The sequence below is a fragment of the Typopeltis vanoorti genome, chromosome 7, assembly GCF_054136105.1.
Source record: "Typopeltis vanoorti isolate ZY-2024b chromosome 7, IOZ_Tvanoo_1.0, whole genome shotgun sequence".
Lineage (NCBI taxonomy): Eukaryota > Metazoa > Arthropoda > Arachnida > Uropygi > Thelyphonidae > Typopeltis > Typopeltis vanoorti.
In genome coordinates this window covers 68,835,950-68,859,023 of record NC_143555.1, presented here as the reverse complement: position 1 = coordinate 68,859,023, position 23,074 = coordinate 68,835,950, and the positions used below count along the sequence as shown (strand labels likewise).

Sequence of the window (23,074 nt, the reverse complement as noted above, 5' to 3'; positions counted from 1 at the left end):
CCACAGCCTTTTGGCTGGGGACCTGAAAAATTAACAAAAATCCTAAAGAAATATGACCTTACAACCACATAAGAAATTAGCATCTCTTATCACTCCACCAAAGACCGGTCACATCTCCTAGCTCTACCAGGAGTATACCAGGTCCCTTGCAGTTGCAAACTGTCCTACTACAGCCAAATAGGCAGGACAGCAATATCAGGATATCTGAACACAAGGGCTACATTTGGTTCCACTAATACAGCCACTATGGACTTGCTGACCATGCTTTGGACACCCACTACAGGATATGCTGGAAGAAGGCCACTTTATTACACCGCAGTAAGTACAACTACGAAAGACTATTCCTTGAATCTACCTCAGCTCAGCTCTCCAAACCTCAACAAATTTGGATGCATGAGATTGCTGGAATTTGGAAAGCATACATTCTAAGATTGTCAGCCCAATGGCCAAGACAACCCAATTTAGCCTACTAGGGATCACCATTTAGGACTCTAGGCCCGACTTCTGTTGCCTTTATTCAGACTCGTTTGCTCGGTGTTAGTGCCTGCATGCACATGCTGTTTTTTTTGTAATTCCTGATGATGGCAATGTAACATTGCCAAAATATAGGTAATTATTAATTAAAAGTTTTTGTAATTAATAACCTAGTTTACGTTCTCATTTCCTAAAAAATTAGAAGTTGTTTTTATCAATGTGTATAAATTTCTGAAGTTATTATAATAAAATTATGTACAAAAAAGTGTTTGCCAAAATACTTTTCAGTGCTGCTGTGGATATATAACCTCTGAAAGGAGAAGAATGATTTATTCCAGTTTGTTTCTCATTCAAAGAAGGAGAGAGAAATTACTCTCCTTCCTTCATAAGAATTCATTGTAAAAATCTCATCAACAAGATGAAGACATCACAAATTTACTAATATACCATAAAAGAGTTTGATCATCCTAAATGTCGCTTTCCCTTAACATTTTTGAATTATTCAAATTTACTGCAACAAAGTTGAGGATTTTGGATGCAGTTGTTTTTCCAACAGCGACTTATGGATGTGAGGCTTGAAACCTAAAGAAGTCAGATAAGAAAAGGCTAGCTGCTTTTGAGATGTGGTGTTACAGAAGACAGACTATTGAGGATATCATATACTGAAAGATGTACAAATGGATGGGTGTTAGAAAAGATCAGTAGAACTTTAAGGATATTGACAGAAGAAAGTTAAAATATTTTAGACACGTTAGAAGGAGGACTTCTCAGAACAGTATTAGAAGGTAAAGTTCCTGGAAAAAGAGGAAGGGATAGACCAACAAATGAGATGGATGGTGTGTGTGTTTTAACGCTCTGAAGATCAGAGCATTAAAACTTCCAGAAAAGCATACAACAGGAGTGCATGGCAAGGATTGTGTGATACATCAAGCATCAGAGTGATCATATGGCACCTGCAGATGTTCAATGAACAGATAATGGTGATACTGGTTGTTTTATCGGTAAGGGAGAAATATATAAGCAGCATCAAGTTGGTTATGCTGTGGATTCATATCCTATAATGGGTATAGATACTTGTGAATCTCTTCTGGGATGGTAATTTCACTGCCTGGTGTGAGACCCCCCCTCCTTGCTTATTGGGACTTGAAAAAAGTTCCATGCTTAGTATGAGCAGAGTTCTAATTATCTAATCCTTGTAGTGTATGTTGTAGGTTAACAGGCTTTCGTGAAATGGATTCACATAAAAATCAGTAAATAAAAAAAGTAAGTGGGACTTTCCATCCCAGTTTCTATATAGAACACTTTAAGAGACCAGTCATTAACCACATATGGCTTTGTATTCATGTTATTTCATTGTATACTTCACATCATAGCCAGTAAGGTGATTAACGCAGCTATACTCAAAACGACAATGTGCTCACGCTGCTAATGATATATTTCTTATTTTGACCCATGGCCAAGACAAAAAGTAAACAATCAAATAACTGTATACTTTTCCTAGACATATTCATTACAGGTCTTTCATGTGGTTCATTCAATATCACTCTCCATTTACAGTAACCCATATTAAATAACCATATCCTCAAAAACACTAACACATAGGGCCAAAGTTAATTCATTCCGGTGATATATTATTTTGCCACCAGCTCAAATCCTTATAAAACAAATAAAAATATTTCATGCCGTCTCCCTTTCCCCTTCCCTTTTGGTAACATACAAGATCATAGTAAAATTTCCTATTCCTCTATTTTGGGGATATATAATAATTTAACTATGTCACCATAGTTAAATTATTATTATTATTGTAATATGTGTATCTCCATGGAGTCAAAAGATTCATCACTGGAGACTCATACTAAACATTATTCACACAATACCTATCAGACCTCTCCTTAATCCATTGGTACACCACAACTACCTCTGGCAATACCAGCGGTGACCCCCCCCCCTTGTTCTCTCTATTACTCCTCATGTATTGAAAAATTTCTTTTGTGTCAAACTTATAGAATCCCTTTAGCAACCATCCTCACTTGTCTGCCCATCAACCAACCTCAACAATCCACACACCTCAATCTGTCCTCAGGAGCATTCCACAGACCTGTCACCAGCTTGGTCACTCATCTGAATCCTCAACACCTTCAAGAAGCCTAAGTGACTAGATCTATGGACAGCTGTCAAAATGTTGCTGAATCATAGGCTTATAAAGAGGGATAATTATCTCCCTATTTTTACTTATCACTGCATTCATCAACATCCAAGAATCCTTTGAGCTATTCTGCCAACTTTTGCAATATGTCCTCTGAACTTTAAACACTATCTACTATTGTTTCCCCTAGAGCCCTAGCCTTGTCATTTTGCAACACTAAATTGACAATTGTTGTCCTTTTCCCACACTGCCAATTTATTTAAATCAACCTGCAGGCTGTCTACATTACTTTATCAATTATTTCCCTCCGCAGTTTTGTATCATCATCAAACAACTGAATATCCCCCTCCTTAAATTTCCTACTATATCAGAAAGTGTAGTGGTGCTAGTACACAACTCAGGGCTCCACTAGTCACCTCATTTCCCTTGATTCCACTCCACCATACATCACATTTATTATACAGTGAAACCTGTGGAGAATTCATGACTAAACAAACACACGTAATAAGTTTTAATAAGTAAATATTTCATCCTAAGTATTTTAGGACATTGTCAGTACAGTTAATTCAAACAATACAAAACAATGTTATTCCTAGTATTGTTTGAATTAACTGTACTGACGAAGCTCTAAGATACTTAGGATGAAATATTTACTTATTACTGTGGTTATTATGTGCTTATTTAGTCATACATCACATTACCCTATCCATGCCGCAGCCTCATATCCATTTCCATGTGGCATTGTGTCAAATGCTTTTGCAAAGTTCAGCATATCATGGTGTTTCCTTTTCTTTAGTAAGGTGAGTGACAGCAGAATTATAAAATGAGAATAAATTACAAAGTCAAGACATTGTTTACAAAGCTGTGCTGGCCCATAGAGTGTCATATTCCTATCCACCCATTCCTAAATACCTTTAACCAACTTTACCAATACTTTAACCACCACTCTAGCAATCTATGTAATGAAACTATCTTGCTCTCTTGGAACCTTGCCAGAGCTGAGACTTAGATTAAACAAGTTTGTCAGAGGCACTGCCAATTCTCTTGCACATTATTGTACCACATTGATATTTTTCAATATGTTGAGTATCTCTAGTTTATTTACCTCAATTCTCACATCAGTAACTGCAAAGTCTCCACCTGGATGATATATCCATTCAAAGGGATCACTTAGTATTTCTTCTGCTTCTGTCACTTTCCTAACATCAGCACTGAGTAAAGTTATCTTTCCATAATCATTTTTTCTCTTACTTCTATGTAGTAAAAAAACTCTTGGATTTACTTTGGCCTGCTTAATTAATTTTCTCTCATTGGCCACAGGTTTACTGCAAATGACTATATAATCTTCATACCACTTAACTCCATTGACTAAAAAAATCCCAGATCCATTTCTTCCATCCTCTGACACATTCAGGAGTACATAAAGTGCTAGTGGCTAATTTCGTCTACTGTGGATAAACAGGAAGATGTTACCATCTGTCTTGGGGGAAAAAAAGAAAAGAAAAAAAAAACTACCACCATAAAATGAGACATTTGACACAATACACAAAATTAGGAGCCTCCGTATCTCAGTCAGCATAGACAAAGCCCTTTAGTCGGAAAGAACCTGGGTTCAATTCCCGTTAGTGACGTGAGGAACCTTTATCTGGTCTCTTTCAACTAAAAGTGAGTTAACTGGTCTCATACAGAGGTGGAGAGTTCCCCCCCCCCCAATAACTAGGGTTTTTCATCCCTCAAAACAGGCAGACCAGTCCCATGAACACACACGGCTACAGTCATAAAATATACTATGGCAAAGAAGGCAACAGGAAACCACCTTGCTCATAATCATCTCCCTGGTATGGTAGCATACAGCCACCCCCACCAGCCGTATGACTGAGAGAATAGGATAGGATAGGACAAAAAATTAAATGGAATGAAATAATGACTCTACACAGAGGCCATTACATCTTTAAAACACCCTTTTGGGTTTGAGCTATAAGATTATTTTTAATTTACTAAAAATTTGTGATACTGTTGAAAATTCCAGACTTGAATTCAGCAATAAAATATTACCAACTTAATTAAATAATTAAGTTTATCCTAAGTAGATTAGTTAATGCACATCACCATATAAGAACAACCAGAGATTCACATTTACAGCTTTTGTTATTAATATAATTGTAATTGCTTTTAAAGTGTGGAGCCAATATGGCTATCAAAAAAAATTTTGTCACATGCAAGTTAAATATACATTTGAAACTAATCCAAAGAAAAAGTAATGTGTTATAAAAAAATAAAATAAAATAAAATTCTCGATTTAAAAATGATTAAATCGCTCTTCTCTGAACTTCAAAAGTTCGGTGCAGCTGTATGGAAATCCAATAGTCTAGCAAAGAATAAAATATAATGGTGCTTGTCAGTTCGAATGAAAAAAATGATCCACTTGTTTTGATAATGCAGAATCATACAGTTCCAACCAAAACCTTTATTAGAAAGAAAAACTTATTTAACTGCTGATCAACATCTCTACTGTTCAACTGCATGAACATAAGTATAGACTTCTTGATATGAAATCGAATACAAAACACAGAAACTAATTCACTGCAATTACTGCAGTCCCTTTTTTTTAAAGCAACTAACCAAGAAATCAATTTCATTTCCTGTTACATGTATGATACAAAATATGTCATATTTTTTAAAATAATATTCCTAGAACAATATGTCAAAAATTAAATTTGGGATTTAAGATATACAAAACAATATGTCTATGGTTCATGTGGATTTTAATTAGATCATTTTTATGAACTTGATTAAAATCTATTAAAAGTTACTTCCATGGCTTTCAATTAGACAATTTGTAAAATCAAAATTAGGCAAAGCAAAATTCTATTGTGATACATAAGCCATAAAAGAGATTGAAGTTTCATAAACAATGCTCCAATTTCTGACACTTAAGGTTTGTATTTTACTATACTTTTTGAATATGGCTTCACACATGTAAGAGAAAACTAAATATAATTTATTACTTCTATATATTTTGCTCAATATATCATGAGCTTCTTTAGCGAGAAGACAGAAAAACTGGTAACAGCATTTAAATTCTGAATACAAGAACGAGTCATACATATAATATCACGTTTCAATTGCAGCAGTTCAGTAGGAGGAAACGCTATTAGAGTTCAGAGATGTGGGAATAGATGTATTAAATAAATCTACCCTATAGGATAAACTTATCATTTTATATATATATATAAAATGATAAGCCTTTGTATGTCACGTTTTTTGAAACGTTCTGAAACTCAGGGGCTACCCTGAGTGTCGAGTCATCAGAATTCAAAGAGAACCAGCCTACCAGTCCGGAACTGGGGGGGGGGGCACCAGGGTTGCGGAACCCCCTTTTCGAGAATTCAAAATTAGAGTTATCAGAATTGAAGGAGAACCAGCCTATGAGTCTGGAACTCAGGGAATTGGGCACCGTAGGCGCTGTAAAAATATAATATAAAAATATAAAGAATTATAAACAATTAACAGCAATCAGTTCGGCAAACTCAGAAATAGGCATACAGATTGTCCAATTAAGATTAGGACAGTGATATAGGAGCTTCGCACGATTCAAGAAATAGATTATCAAATTTGAACCTAATGTAGTATAGCATCTTGGCACTGTTCCAGTGAACAGCTGTGTCTAGCCAATGGCACTTAGCAAATCCTGCTACTGTGACGGGTTGTCCTATATCACCTGCTTTGGCTGATTATTTTATGGAGCATTTAGGGGATTAGATTTCTAACACCATTTATCCTCAATCTCGTATCTGGCAACATTTTGGGGATGATATCTCTATAAACTGGTCTCACTCTGAAACAGTACTTCAATTTCTGCATAAAATTAACTCCTATCAAGTTCACTACTGAATGTGAATCTAACAAAAATCTTCCCTTTTTGGATACTTTAATACATCATAACTCTGCTGGTAATATTGAATTTTCTGTTTACAGGAAGCCATCCTTTATAGGCAGATATATCCATGCATCTTCACATCATCATCCATCACAAAAATAGGTATTATCAAAAGCCTTGTACACCAAGCAAGCACAATTTGTTCTTCTGAATTTCTTTTATTAGAATAATTAAATTAAATAAAACTTACTGTATGAGACCTTGATAAAGAAAAATTTGATCATTATCATCCTCTTCCAGATTGCAATCTGATGTTAAAAGGATCAGCATACTCTATCTTAAAGGAACATTTGAACAAATATTTAGGACTCCTTTGCAGATATAATTTGTACACCACCTTCAAACCAGCCCAGAAGTTGTTCATCTTCTACTTCAAATTCTCAATCTCTCCTCATAACCTACATTCCATAATCTTATCATCTTTAACATTCTTCTTCTTTGCATCCTGTCCACTGTATCACCTTTATCCTTGGAAATCAGATCTGCACACAGTAGTTCAGATGAAGTCATATCAACGTCTTGTAAAGAGACAAAATGGCTTCTTTATTCTTACATGTTCATTTTAACGTTGCAATCTCCGAATTGTATTTGCAATTTTTTGCTATATGACCCCTGAAGTTAAACTTATCTGCTAAAACTCCAAGGTCACTAGACTAATCAGTTTCTTCTAACATAATTCTGCCAATATAATATGCCATCGGATATGTCATTACACCAAAGAGCAAAACTTTACTACTACTACTGAACTGACAGCCATTTTCACATGCCCACAAATGATTTAAATAAAATTATTCTGCAAGTACTGCATGCATGTCAGTTACATTCCTGATTTACCCTGCTTATCTATGCATAATCACATATTGCCAAATCCTTCCTAATGTCATTAATATAAAGATTGAATAACAATAGAACAAAGACTGATCCCCACCACTGGTCACCTTAAATCTTGTATACTCACATCCCCCATACATCACTCAACTCTTATCCAGACTAGTAATCCAATCCCATATACTCCAACTTATGTAACAGACTTTTACACTGAATCCTATCAAAAGCTTTAGCAAAGTCCAAAAGTACCATGGTGTATGTATTTCCCTGGTCTAACTCAACTGTGACATTTTTATAAAATATGAGCAAGTTACTCAAATATAACCTTCCCTTAATAAACCCATGCTGTTCATTGCAAAATACAAATTCTTTGTCAACCTATTTCTGTATCAGATCTCTTACCAGCTTTTTGAAAATCCCTGTGCTGAGACAAATTATACAGCCATTTCAGCTGTATAATTTGTCTTTTAGCATCTGTGCTGATAACCCATCAATATGTCAAATGTTTTTGCAAAATCTAAATATGCTACTGTATGCATCTTCCTTGTCCCATGCAATTATATGCCCCATTGTAATAATAAGTAGATTACACAAACTGCCTTTTCTGAACCTGTACCATCAGAAAGAATTTTGCAATTATCAGTCACCTTCAGCAATCTTTCCAGTACTGAACCACAACTCCAGACACACACAAACCAACTTATAATTTGAAACTTATCATGCTCTTTGGGAAACAGAATGATTTTACTCTTTTTCTACTTTTCTGGGACTTAAATCATTGTAAGGCTCGTATTAAACAAGGGACAACTCACTAGAATAATCCCTTAAAAACATCCTTGTATCTCACCTACCATTCCCTCCACACTGAAGCTCTGCATGATGTCACACACATACAAAAATGAAAATTATGTTATGGAACTGTTGATTAAATACCTGAACTACATCCCTGTATTGGTTACCATTTTCATTAACTATTATCATCCTACTAATGGCTGCATGAGCTCTTTCTTGGCCTGGCTGGTTAATTGCTACTCGTACTGCACTTTCAATTTCTTTACTGACTTTCATATAAATTATTATTGCATTTCACCCTATAATGCCTCTACAATATTCTTCTTCTTCCAGCTTCATCCTAAATTTTTCTATTATTTTTTCATCTACTTTATCAATCTTCTTTTATCCTGACTCTTCATTCCATCTGCTCCAAACATGAAATTTTCATAATCATTGGTCTTTTAGTTCCATATTAAGAATGTATCAAAATGATGTGAGTGATTTCTAAAATGTTTAAGGAAAAACAGCTGTAGGAAAATGCAACATGCATAATTTGAAATAGGATATCAGAGAGATAACAGGTGCAAGAATTAGTTTATAACATTACCACTACAGCTCAAGACTGTGCTGTGCTGTTGATTTAGTGCAGAGAAAGATAGCAAGTGAACAGGAGCATGCTTTTGTGACTTAAAAGTTTTATTAAACATTATCATAAGTTCCTAGCAAGTAAATCAGCATGTAAAAGCAGCTAAGCAAGTCATGGGAAGACTTTTGGTAAGAATACAGAAGATAAAGATATGGAAGGTGACAAAATGTTCTGGAGTCTACTGAAAAAAGCTTAGAAATGGATGAAAAAGTACTGTAAAAAAAAAAGAAATCGGAGATGATAAACGTGACATGAAGATAAAACATACTCTAGATTAGCAGTTTCCAGTCTTTTTTAATTCATCCATTAAATCTATATTCTCTGAAATCAAATAATAGTTCACAATTTTTATTATATTTCCAATACTACATTTTTAAATATGATATTGCCTAATAATATAAAATTATCATTTAAGTTCAACACACAGTTTGTAGTCTTTGTATCCCAAAATGCATAACTATGCCTTTCCACAGAGAATGAGATCTATCTTTTGCCCATCCCGGCTGGCTATTAAAATCTACCTGCCAAATCCCTGCATCGTCTTGATTAACTGTTATCCTGTACAAATTTTCACCATCAAAAAAACAACTGCATAACTTTTAACTTATAAAACATATCTTCGCAAAATATTATATGAATATAATATTATCAGAGTATTATAGGTTCACAATACTGCAGATTTAATATGTAAGAGAAATCCTTTATGCAGCACAGTTGCATCCCTCCTGCAATTTTACATGTACCAGAACAGAAAATAATTAAATGAGAAAAAAAATTATCTTGAGATCTAATTAATTGCAAAGAAAAGTTTGAAAATGAGTATTTTTCAGAAAATTCAAAAATAGGGGTGCTTAAGGGTCAAAGCTGTATAACTGAGAGGAGACCTCCACATAGCCTTTAAAGGAATGCGGAGAACCGACCAGGGCTTCTGACCTAATGTCCAATCCTCACCTTCTCGTGGTGCACCCTGTTGGGTATCTACTTTGATACTGAACGAACGAGGATGGGCTGGCAATTTGGGATTTAGCCGACCAAATTGTATTCTTATTGGTTAAACGAAAATAAAAAATGATGGTACAACATGACAAAATTTCATGCCGGCTGGGGCGTCGCCCGGTTAAACAAGGCCCCCGTTGTTTTCGCCAGGGAACCAGGGCAAACAGCGAAAAGTCAGCTACTGGAACAAATCTGAAAACAAACCCCAACTCAACATCACCAGAGTTAAAGATCGGTACTATCAACGTAAGAAGCCTGAATGGCAAAGAAATGGAGCTAGCTGAGGAATTAGATAAGTACCAGATCGACATAATAGGGGTGACTGAAACAAAAAAGACCAAAACTGGTGAGATCTTTCTGAGCAATAAATACAAAATGTTATATTCAGGCAATGACAATCAAGGAAAAGAAGGAGTAGCCATAGTATTCAACACAAAATACGAGGCTAATCTTCTTGAATGGCAGTCAGTCTCAAGTAGAGTAATGTGGGCAAATATGAGAATGGGGAACTGGACAATGAGACTTATTTGTGCCTATGGTCCCACAGAAGGTTCTACTAAGGTAGAAGTGGAGGAATTTTTTGAGGCTTTAGAAAAAGCAACTGACACAATGAAAAAGGAAAAGTTGGTCCTTGTTGGGGATCTAAATAGTAGAGTAGGAAATGATTGTGAGACATACAAAAATATTTTGGGAAAATTTGGAGAAAAGAGCAAAGCTAATAATAATGGCAAATATCTGTTGGATTTCTGCTCAGGACATGGACTGGTTATTACTAACACCATGTTCCAACATAAAAATGTGCACAAATTCACATGGAGAGAAGAGGCTAGGAATAAGAAAAGTCTCATTGACTATGTTATTGTTGATAGTGATGTTTTCTCCCTGGTGCAGGACACCAGAGTGTACAGAGGATTTGAAATTGGAAGTGATCACTATTTAGTCTTGAGCAGGATAAAATTGAATTTCATATTGAAAAGAATAACATGTAAGAAAGTTTTAAAGCGAATAAAAGTTGAGCAGCTCTCAGATGTGAACTGTAGACTAAAATACAGAAATATTATTGAAAAGAAAATGAAAGAGTTTGAGAACAGGAATCAAACCTTGGAGATTCAGTGGCAAACTCTGAAGGAAACATTGATTGATTCTGCCAGAGAGGCATGTGGTGAGGTTGTGTGCAAGGATAAAAAAATCAGAACTCCCTGGTGGACACAGGAAGTTAAAGAGGCAGTGAAGGAAAAGAAGAAAGCATATCAAAAGTTCCTAGCAAATAAGTCAGCTTTTACTCTTACAGAATACAGAGACAAATGTAAGAAAGCTAAACAGTGTGTAAAACTAGCTAAACAAAAGTCATGGGAGGACTTTGGCAAGAATATAGAAAATAAATATCAAGAAGGTGGCAAAATATTCTGGAGGTTGTTGAAGAAGCTTAGGAATGGAGGAAAGAGTGCTGTAAAAGGAATTAGAGATGATAAAGGTGAAATGAAAACAGGAGAAAAAGATATCCTTGAAATATGGAGTAATTACTTTGAAAAACTGCTAAATGAAACAAGCAGGGATGACAGCACAGTAATAAAAAACACTGACCAGGCGTGCAGTCAGGAATACATATCCATACTTGAAGTAGAAAAAGCCATCAAAGACTTGAAATGTGGAAAGGCAGCAGGAGTAGATGATATTCGACCAGAAATGCTGAAGTATGGTGGTATAAGAGTCTTACAGTGGCTGCACTGCATAGTTCAGAAAGCCTGGACAGAGGGAAGAATTCCCGATGATTGGAGTAGAGCTCTCATAGTACCCATATATAAAAAGGGAAATAAAACTGAATGTGAGAATTACAGAGGTATTTCTCTACTGAGTGTTCCTGGCAAGATCTATGCAAGTATACTTGAGAAACGGTTGAGAAGAATTGTGGAAGAAAAGCTTGGTGAAGGACAAGCTGGATTCAGGCCAAATTGAGGCTGTCAGGATCAGATCTTCACTTTACGACAAATAGTCGAGAAAGCATGGGAATATAACAAAGATCTGTATTTAAGTTTTGTCGATTTGGAAAAGGCATATGACAAGGTGCCAAGAGAGAAGCTATTCAATACGCTGCAGTTATATGGTGTCAATGGGGCATTATATCAAGCAATACTTAGTCTTTATTTGAGTTGTGAGTCAGCAGTTAGAATTGAAGGAAGTACAGGAAGATGGTTTAATGTTAAATCTGGTGTGAGACAAGGATGTACATTATCCCCTCTGTTATTCATTATCTATATGGATCACATTATGAAGGAATGTGGTATTAAACCTGATATCAAAATTGGAGATGTTAATGTCAGCTCTTTGCTTTATGCGGATGATGTTATACTTCTAAATAAATCCGCTACAAGTCTGCAAGATTCTCTGACTAAATTGAATAGCTGTTGTAATAGATATGGTATGAAGGTCAGCAATAAAAAGACAAAGACAATGAAAATAGGCAGAATCATTGAAAATGTCAACTGTGTTGTGAATGGAGAACCTGTGGAACAAGTAAAACATTTCAGCTACTTAGGCACAATTTTTACTGAAGATGGTAAACTAAATATAGAAATAGACAACAGAATCAGCAAAGCTGGTATCGTGGGAAGTCAATTGAATAAATTCATATGGAATAAGAAAGAAATTAGTCGGAACACTAAATTAGCTGTATACAAGACTGTGTTCAAACCAATTTTAACTTATGGATCTGAGAGCTGGGTCAGAAGTAAAACACTTGACCAAAGACTAGAGACCGCCGATATGAGAGTCCTGAGAAAGATTAGAGGCGTGAACAGATGGCATCAATGGCAATATCATATTAAAAATGAGGATATTAGGAAAGAACTTGACATTGTCAGCATCCAGGAATGCGTTAGCAGAGCTAATCTCAGATGGTATGGTCACTTAAATAGAATGGGAGAGGAAAGATTAGCAAAACAAGTGTTCTCTGCCAGGTTGGCAGGAAAACGACCCAGAGGAAGACCGAGATATAGGTGGATTGATACGGTACAAAGTGCCTTAGACGATAGAAATATAAGATCTGATAATGATGGAGTCTTGACAAGTAACAGACTGATTTGGAGGAAAATTGTAGATAGGAAGTTAGTAATGATGTAATTTTTTCATGTAGTACTGTCATATCCTGTACACCCCTTGAGGGTAAATGGCAGGAATTTGATGATGATGATGATGATGATGGAGAAATCCTTTATGCAGCACAGTTGCATCCCTCCTGCAATTTTACATGTACCAGAACAGAAAATAATTAAATGAGAAAAAAAATTATCTTGAGATCTAATTAATTGCAAAGAAAAGTTTGAAAATGAGTATTTTTCAGAAAATTCAAAAATTCCCTTCTCCTCTGCATTGCTTTAATATAAACAAAAGAAGTAGATTACACTTTTATAGTTTAAACAGATTAATGGATTCAGTTTTCTTTAAAAAAAAAAAAAACGAAGACCTGCACAGTGTAAAACAGTGGCTGTTATAGGACTATAAACAATAAAACAGAATTATATACAAACTTCCACCCCTCCTCATTCTAACAAAACGCAATAGTTTTGCCTCAATTAATTTCTTTGTTAAGTATTTTCATTACAATTTATTAGAACCTCCATAGCTCAGTCAGTATAGACGAAGCCCGTTGGTCGCAAAGACCTGGGTTCAACTCCCGTCAGTGAAGTGAGGAACCTTTATCTGGTCTCTTTTGACTAAAGGTGAGGTAGCCCATCTCATATGGAGGTAGGGGTTTTTTCACCTGGAGAGAGAGAGAGATTTAAAGGGGTGGGGGAATTTCAGTTGTTTGCTGATGATGCAAAACTTTGGAGAGCAACAGTTGATAAAGGTGATGTAAATATCCTGCAGGATGATTTAAATAAACTGGCATTGTGGGCAATGATTGTCAATTGATTTCAAAATGTAAGGTTAGGGTTGAATACACAGTTTGCAACTTTTTTGGGTTGAAAAGGTTGCATACTGTGTATCACATTGATTGTACTGGATTGCAGGATATTAATGAGGCTAAGAACTTGGGGATAATTAGTGGATAGAGAGTTAAAGTTCAGAGGGCATATTGCAAAAGTTGGTAAAATAGCTCAAAGGATTACTTGGATGTTGAAAAATATACTAACAAGTAATGATAAAGTAGTTATTATCTCTCTCTCTCTCTCTCTCCTTATAAGGCAATGATTCGGTCTCATCTTGACTACTGTGCACAGATTTGGTCACCTGGGTTTCTTGGGGACCAGGAGGTATTACAAAGATTTAGAGATTAGTGACTAAACTGGTGATGGGTCTGTTGAATGCTTCCTATGAGGATAGTTTGAAGGTGTGTGGGTTACAAAGTTTACTTAACAAACATAAAAGATGGTACATGATAGAAACTTATAAGTTATTAAGGGATTTTATAAAATTGATGCAAAGGAAGTATTTCAATATATGACAAAACAGACATCTAGGATATCCTTAAAGAAGATAAGGTATCCTAGATGTCTGAAGTAATTACTTTGAAAGACTGTTAAATGAACAAGCCCGTACTAGAGAATCTTTGAGAGGAATGCAAAGAGAAGTACACATAAATACTTGAGATAGAATAAGCCAATAAAAAACCTGAAATATGGAAAGGCAGCTGGAGCAGATGATATTCAACAGAAATAAATGCTTAATAAAAATTTATACCTCCATTCTTCTGACCAGGCACTCTGCATAATTCAGAGTGTCTGGTGAAGGTTGAATTCCCAATAATTGGAGAGAGCTCTCATAGTAGCCATCTATAAAAAATGAAATAAAGCTGAATGTGAGACAGAGGAATTGCTCTACTAAGTGCTCCTGGTAAGATTTATGCAAGCATACGTGAAAAGCGGTTGAGAAAGATGGTGGAGGAGAAACTTGAAGAAGAACAAGCTGGGTTCAGGCCAAATACAGGTTGTCAAGATCAGATTTTCACTTTACAACATATAGCTGAGAAATTATTTTTAATATGACAAGTATCTATACTTAGTTTTGTAGATCTGGAAAAGGTGCCCAGAGAAAAGCTTTTCAAAACACTACAATTATATGGGATTAATGGAATATCATACAGAGCAATAAATAGTCTATATTTAAGTTAGCAGTTAGAATTGAGGGAAATACAGTAATGTGGTTGGATGTAAAATCAGGGATAAGACAAGGAGGCACATTATCTCCATTCTTAATTATCTATATGGATCGCATTATGAAAGAAAGGCATTATGCCTAATATTAAAATTGCGTCAAACTTAGTTCTTTGCTTTGTGCAGATGATATTTGTGCATTAAACACATCTAGTGCAAGTCTCCAGTATTCTCCTAAATAACAGCTGTAACAAATTTGTCAAGAAAATCAGCAATAAAAAGACCAAAGATATGAAAATAGGCAGGAGCATAGAAAAAATTTCAGCTGTATTCTGAATGGAGATCCTATAGAACAAGTAAAATATTTCAGGTATTTAAGCACAGTTTTGTAGAAGTAGAGATATAGTTGGCGAACATGGACTGGGCACAAGAAATGAGAGAGGTGACCGTCTTTTTCAATTCTGCTAGGAAGAGGAGCTAATAATCACAAACACATGGTTTAAGCTACCACCTAGAAGATTGTATACTTGGCGATCACCACAGGATAATAATGGGAATATAGTCAGAAACCAAATTGATTACTTACTAATTAATCAACGATTTCGAAGTTCTATAAAGAGTACAAAAACCTATCCTAGTGCAGATATTGCTTCTGATCATAACCTACTGGTGGCAGAGTTACAACTTAGACTGAAAGCTATGCTTAAGAAACATCAACAAAAAAAGGTTTGATTTGGGAAAATTAAAAAACACAGAGATAAGAAGCAAATTGAGTCAAGATCTGAATCAAGAGCTAGCACTTATCAAGAATGATGACATCATGAGGGTTGATGAATCGTGGGACAAATTGAAATCTGTCTTCATAGAGAAATGTACCAATACCTTATGTCCTAATAGAGCAGTAAAAAAGAAAGATTGGATGACTGATGAAATTCTTTCTCTCATGGATCAACGCAGATCATATAAAAATCATAATCCAACAAAATATACAGAGGTTCAGAAAATTATTAAACACAAGATCAAAAAAGCAAAAGAAATCTGGATGAATGAAAAATGTAAAGAAATAGAAATTCTACAGGAAAAACATGACAATTTTAATCTACACAAAAAAATGAAAGAGACCTCAGGTATATATAAGAAAAAACAATTCTGTATCCTTCGAAACAAAAAGGGAGAAATTATATCCAAAAAGGATGACAAAATACAAGAATGGGTGAAATATATAGAAGAACTCTTTACTGATAACAGACAGAACCCAGAAAATACTTATGAACATATGGAAGGTCCATGCATTCTAAATTCTAGGACCAGATAGAATACCAGCAGAAATAGTAAAGTTATTAGAAGGTGACAACATTAACATATTAGTAAAGCTATTTAATAAGATCTATGATACAGGCATAATTCCTCAAGACTGGTTACAGTCGACCTTCATCATGCTACCTAAAAAAGTAAATGCGAAAGCTTGTAATGACTATAGAATGATCAGCCTAATAAGTCACGTTCTCAAAATGTTTCTGAAAATAATTCAAAAAAGAATATACAGAAAATGTGAAGACACCATCAGTGATACCCAATTCGGCTTTAGAAACGGCTTGGGAACAAGAGAGGCCCTTTTCTGTTCTCAGATCTTATTTCAAAAACGTGTTGACCAAAACAAGGTAATATTCATTTGCTTCATCGACCTCGAGAAAGCATTTGACAAAGTCCAACATGCTAAAATGATTGTACTATTAAAAAGAATTGGATTAGATGGTAAAGACATCAGGATCATTGAAAACTTATATTGGAACCAAAAGGCATCTGTTCAAGTTGATGACATTATTACAGACTCCATTAACATCAAACGAGGAGTAAGGCAAGGATGTGTGCTGTCACCTCTTCTTTTTAACATCTACTCAGAAGCCATATTTCAAAAAGTCTTGGAAGGAAGAAAGGAAGGGATTAGTGTAAATGGTGAAATCATCAGTAACATCCGATATGCCGATGATACAGCTCTTCTGGCTGACAATATTCAGGATCTTCAAAATCTTTTGAAACTAATAAATACAGAGAGTGAAAAAATGGGATTAAAAATAAATATCACCAAAACTAAATTCATGGTCATAAGTAAGAAACCAATTCTTAATTTAGCACTTTCTTTAAATAGGAAACAAATAGAAAGAGTGGCAAAGTTTAAATATCTCGGATGCTGGTTAAATGAAGATTGCAATCCAGAAATAGAAATAAAAGTTAGAATTGAAATGGCAAGAAAAAATTTTCTCTTGATGAAATCAACACTGTGTAACCGCAGTTTAAACTTAGAGCTTAGAGTATGCATGGTTAAATGTATGGTCTGTACTGCTGTAAGGTGCAGAAACTTGGACCTTGAAGACAACATCAATAAAAAGACTTGAAGTCTTTGAGATGCAGTTATACAGACGAATGTTAAAAATCCCATGGACAGCAAAAACGTCCAATCAGGAAGTACTGGAACAAACGGGGAAATCACGTGAACTTTGAGATACCATAAAAAGAAAGAAAACTGCATATCTTGGTCACCTACTTCGTAATGAAAAATATAAGATACTTCAATTGATTATAAAAGGGAAGATGGAAGAAGAGGATAAGGAAGACGAAGAAAATCTTGGCTGGCAGATATCAGACAGTGGACTGGTATGAACTCTGGGAGACTGCTCAGAATAGCTGAGAATCGCTCAAAATTTGCCAAGGTGGTCGCCAACCTCCGATAGGAGATGGCACTCAAAGAAGAAGGAGGCACAGTTTTAGTGAAGATGGTAGGTTAAATCTGGAAATAAATAGTAGAAGAAGCAAAGCTGGTATGGTGGGTAGCCAGCTGAATAAATTTATATGGAATAAGAGAGAAATTAGCCAAAACACCAATCTAGCAGTATACAAGAGAGTGTTCAAACCAGTTTTATGTTATGGATCTGAGAACTGGATTAGAAACAAGCACTTGATCAAAGAATAGAGACCACAGAAATGAGAATTCTGAGGAAAATTAGGGGATTGAACAAATAGCATCAATGGTAAATCATATTGAAAATGGAGATATTAGAAAGGAACTTGACATTATTGGTATTCAAGAATGTGTCAGCAGAGCTAATCTAAAATGGTATGGTCACTTAAATGGAATGGGTGAGGAAAGGTTACCTAAACAGGTGTTCGATGCTAATATGGTAGCAAAGAGACATCTTTGCTAAGGTCTAGGTGGGTTGTCTCAGTCAGAAGTGCCTTAGAAGCACGAAATATTAGATATGACAATATTGGAGTGCTCAGAAATTATAGACTAATTTGAAGGAAAATTGTTGATAGGAGATTAATAACAATGTGAACTTAATCATGTAGTGTTGTCAAAGTAACCTGAAACAGATGGCGATAGTCAGAGAAATAAAGTTCATCCGGGAAGTTCTGTAAGAGTGTGGTTAGTAGGAGTATGCAAACTCAATTTTTTGGGTGGAAAAAATTGATGAATGAGTAGAATGGATTGCCAGAATTAGTTGTCAGTTCCCTGACAGTGAATGAGTTTATGAGAGGTATGATAGGTTTTGTATATACAGCAATCCCTCGATTAATGCTTCTCCAATTAAGTGCATCATTTTTTTCTACATCCAAATGCAATTAATGTGCCTCTAAAATTAGATCTTTTTTTCTAATTTTTTTAAAATAAGATATTTTTTAATGGCATACAGTACTGTACTACACTAGGTATTTCCATGTACACTATGTTCCAAATTTATGTTGTCTGAAAAATTACATAACATTTTGCTTATCATATCTCGTGACGCCTTTGCAATTATTTTTCCTTACTTTTTTTATTTTAAAGCATTTTCTCAGCCTTTAATCATGAGTAAAAGAATTCTTCTTCAACCTTCTGGTTCTGTCCACTGCTGGACGAAGGTCTCATCCATGATTTTCCAGATCACTCAGTTTTCGCCTCTCCCATCCATCTCACTCTTGCAATTTGTTCCAGTTCATCTCTCCACCTTCTTCTCGGTCTTCCTCTTTGTCTTGCTTCATCCATTGGTCTCCACTCTGTTGTTTTTCTAGTCTATCTCCCGTCACTGCATCTGGAAACATGGCCACCTCATCTCCACTTAACCTGTTTAATGTATTTTACAATATCCATGACACCTGTTTGAGATCTTATTCAGATATTTGTCTTCCTATCTCTTAATGTTATTTTTAGCATACATCTTTCCATGCGTTGTTGTGTTGTTCTCAGCTTTTTGTTTAGGGCTTCTGTTAAAGTCCATGTTTCTCCTCCATATGTTAGAACAGGAAGTATGCACTGGTCAAAAGCTTTCCTTTTTAGACTCATAGGGATGTCACTTCTGAATATGTCTCTCATTTTCTCATAAGCCATCCATCCAAGGTGAATTCTTCGTTCAATCTCTTTTCTTTGGCACTCCTCAAAGGATAACAATTAGCCCAAATATACATATGAAGTAACTTGTTCTATTTCATGGTTTTCAACTTTGATAGTTCTATGGTTTATTTATTTATTCCTCATTATTTTTGTTTTTTCTCTATTTATTTTTAATCCAATTTCTCTGCAAGCTTCATTTAGCTGATTTAGCCTTTCTTCCAGATCTTCAAGATTATCTGCTATCAGGACAATATCATCTGCAAATTTCAGATGATGCAGCCTTTCTCCATTTATGTTTATTCCTTTTGTTTCCCAATCAAGGCTTCTAAAGACTTCCTCTAGTGTAGCTGTAAATAATTTGGGAGATATGGTGTTGCCGTGCCGGATGCCTTTTTGTATTGGAAACTTTTCACTGTTTTTATGTAATTTAATTACGGAAGTTGCATTATTGTAAATATGTTTTAGTTTTTCAATATATGGTTTCTCAGTTCCCTGGGTTTCAAGTGCTTTTAGTGCTCCAGATGTTTTAACGGAATCAAATGCTTTTTCATAGTCTATATAGGCCAGACATAAGGGTTTATTGTATTCAATTGATTTTTCAACGAGCTGTCTTAATGTGTGAATATGGTTCAAAGTATTGTAATTCTTTCTAAATCCAGCTTGTTCACAGGATTGCATTCCCTCTAGTTTAGATTTTATTCTATTATTTATAATTTTTGTGAAAACTTTATATATGGTGGGGGAGTAGGCTTATAGGTCTGTAGTTTTTAATTTCTTCCTTATTGCTCTTTTTAAAAATTAATATTAGAAGTGAATTGTTCCAATTTTTCGGAATTTTTCTCTGTTTTAGGCATTTATTAAAGAGTTTAGTCAGCTGTTTGATGACAGGGCTTCCTCCCAGTTTTAAGAAGTCTACCATAATTCCATCTTCTCCTGGTCATTTCCCACAGTGCCATTTCCACTTCACTTTGTAAGATTTCTGGGGCATCATGTTCTTCCTCATTCGAGTTATCCATAGATGATTCTTGGATGTCACGGTCTTTGTCTTCATAGAGTTAAGTATAAAATTCCTGAATTCTTTTGATTATTGCATCTCTATTTTTTATAAGTTCACCATTTTTTCCTCTTACAGCAGCTATTTCCTTTGTTCCCACTGATAATGTTTGTCTTAGGACCTTCATATTACTATTGTTTTCTATTTTTCTTTAATTTTCCTAGTATTATACAATCTAAGTTCATGTTTCATCCGTTTACGTATAAGTTTTACAAATTTCTGCATATTCTATTTTATTGGTGTCATTCAAATCTCTTTTCATATCTCTTCTTTTCTTCATAAGATCTAAGATTTCTTGTCTTAGTTTTTCCTCTCCTTGGTGCCTTTTTACACCTCCTATTTCTAGTGCACAATTCAAGATAGATTTTGTTAATATTTCATTAGCATCATCGATGGTAGTAGCTGTGTTTAACTTTTTTAGTTCATTTTTGAGTGATTCTCTATAACAGCTTTTATTGTGGCAGAGGTTTTGCAGATTCACTAAAGTGGACTTTTTTCTTGAGCTTATTCCGTTCCCACTTTTGCACTTACTAGTCTGTGGTCACTTCCTGTGTTAAATCTATTAAGCACTTTGGTATTATTTATTATATATCTTCTGTTGGGGAGGATGAAGTCTATTTCATTGTAAGTTTGTCCATTTGGGTCCAAGTCCATTTTCGGTTGATTTTCTTCTTGAAAAAGCTGTTCATAATAAAAAGGTTGTTTTCTTCTGCAAATTCAATAAGTCTTTCTCCTCTTTCATTCCTCTGTCCAAATCCAAATTTACCGATGGAGTTCAGATGGTCATCTCTGCTTCCAATTTTGGCATTAAAGTCACTCATTATAATTATGTAGAATTCTTTAGAATTATTTAATGTGGATTCTAATGCTTCATAGAAATCTTCTATTTCTTCATCTGGATGGTCCATAGTTGGGGCATATATTTCTATAATTTTCAGTTGGTATCTTTTATTTATGAAGAGACTTAGTTCAGCTATTCTTGATGTTATTTTATTTACAAACAAGACATTTTCCTTGATTGTTTTATTTATTAGGAATCCTACACCACCAGTTGAGTTTCTTTCACATTCACAGTGGTAGAGTAGATGTCCATCTCTTAATCTCATGAGAGTTTCTTCTTTCCTTCTTATCTCTGAAAGGCCCACCACGTCCCATTTTATATGTTCCAATTCCTTCATCAATTCTTCCAATCTATCATCATCCCATAGAGATCTGCAGTTATATGTTTCTACTAATATCCTTCTATCATCATGCACTGTAGGTGGACTCATTGTAGCTAGTGGAGACTGTAGCATATTTTTCGATCTAGACCCTCTGCCTAAGTCTAGGACGCGTCCCTTTTTATGCTGGGTGATGGACGAGCCAGTATGTAATTTTCCTATTTTATTCATCATTTGTCTTCATGGGGAAGTATTTGGCCTTATAGCACCACGCTGGTCAGACGGGTTGGTGCCTCACAATAGTGCGTAAGATGAAATGACACAGCAAAATAGGAAAGATTCACCCCTAGCCCTCGAATACTCAAATAGCATTCAGGGTAAGGAGCAAGAAGAGAAGAAAGAAGCAAGGAAGGAAGATGAGGGACCAGTCTACAGATAATATAACAGATGTATATTACATGTAGTAAGGCATGGTCCAGCATCAGGTACCTCGGGTTTGCCATGCCCGTACTCACTAAAGTGAGCCCTTGAGTATATAAAAGAATTAGTGAGCAAAAAAGTGGAAGTGTGAAAAAGATTTGAAAAGTAATCTCATTGTAAGAAAAAGTTGAAATAATAAAGAAAATTAACAAGACGATTCCAAAACAAAGATAGGACATGAACACAAAATGGGTGAATCAACTATAAAAGCAATTTTAAGCAAAGCTGCTGAATACAAACAGAAAGGTAATTCAAGTTCATCATAAAATCAAAGTATTATAGTGACTGAATTAGAGAGAGACTCTTTTCTACATGGATCGAAGATTATAACGGATCCCGCTAAGCACTGACCTTATTAAATCAAAAGCATTAAGTCCCTTTGCTTGCAACCTTGAAAGACATGGCTATCAATGATGGAAAAGAAGAATTTCAGGCTAGTGGTAGGTGGTTTGAACATTTCAAAAAGAGAAATAGCGTACATAATGTTTGAATCACAGGCAAAGAAGCTGCAAGTGCAAATAAGGAGGTGGTCACAAATTATCCTGAGATTTTGAAGAAAATTGTGGCTAACAAACATTTAATGTTGTTATAATATTTGTGACTAACAAATATTTAATGTCGATGAAACCAGCCTTTTTTTTTTTTTTTTTTGGAAGCGAATGCCCAAGACTTTTCTGGCCAAATCAGAGAAATCTCTGATTTGGCCATAAAAGGATAGATTGACTTTTCTATTAGGTGGCAATGCCAAAGGTGATCTGCAGTTAAAACCCATGGTATAAGGTACAAAATCCTAGGGTCCTCAAAATCCCTAAGAAACAATTTGAAAATATTTTTCATACAGTCAAAGTTTTTAAGCAGCAATGCTTAGAAGATGATCCTTATGAAGAGAGAAGCAGTAAAATTTGCAGAAGAGTAGAAAAGGCAATAGGGCCATGCCATCAGCTGCATGAAAAAAATAAACAGAATGCCTGCCAAACTACATTAGCTCAATTCTTTGTTAAGAAGTAGAATAATAAATTTATATTCTGAATATGTTTTATTTTATTGTCTTTCAGCTTTGTGGGTTTTCTTTAACTAGGCCCTGAGACATACCCTAATTCTTTTATAAAAAAAA

At 35.1% G+C, this 23,074-nt stretch overlaps 1 protein-coding gene across 4 annotated transcripts in view; it reads right to left on the bottom strand.

Annotated features, from left to right (window-relative positions):
• The window catches only part of LOC150104753 (structure-specific endonuclease subunit SLX4-like), a 142,409-nt gene that overhangs the window by 14,049 nt on the left and 105,286 nt on the right, over window positions 1-23,074 (bottom strand). The window lies entirely within an intron of this gene.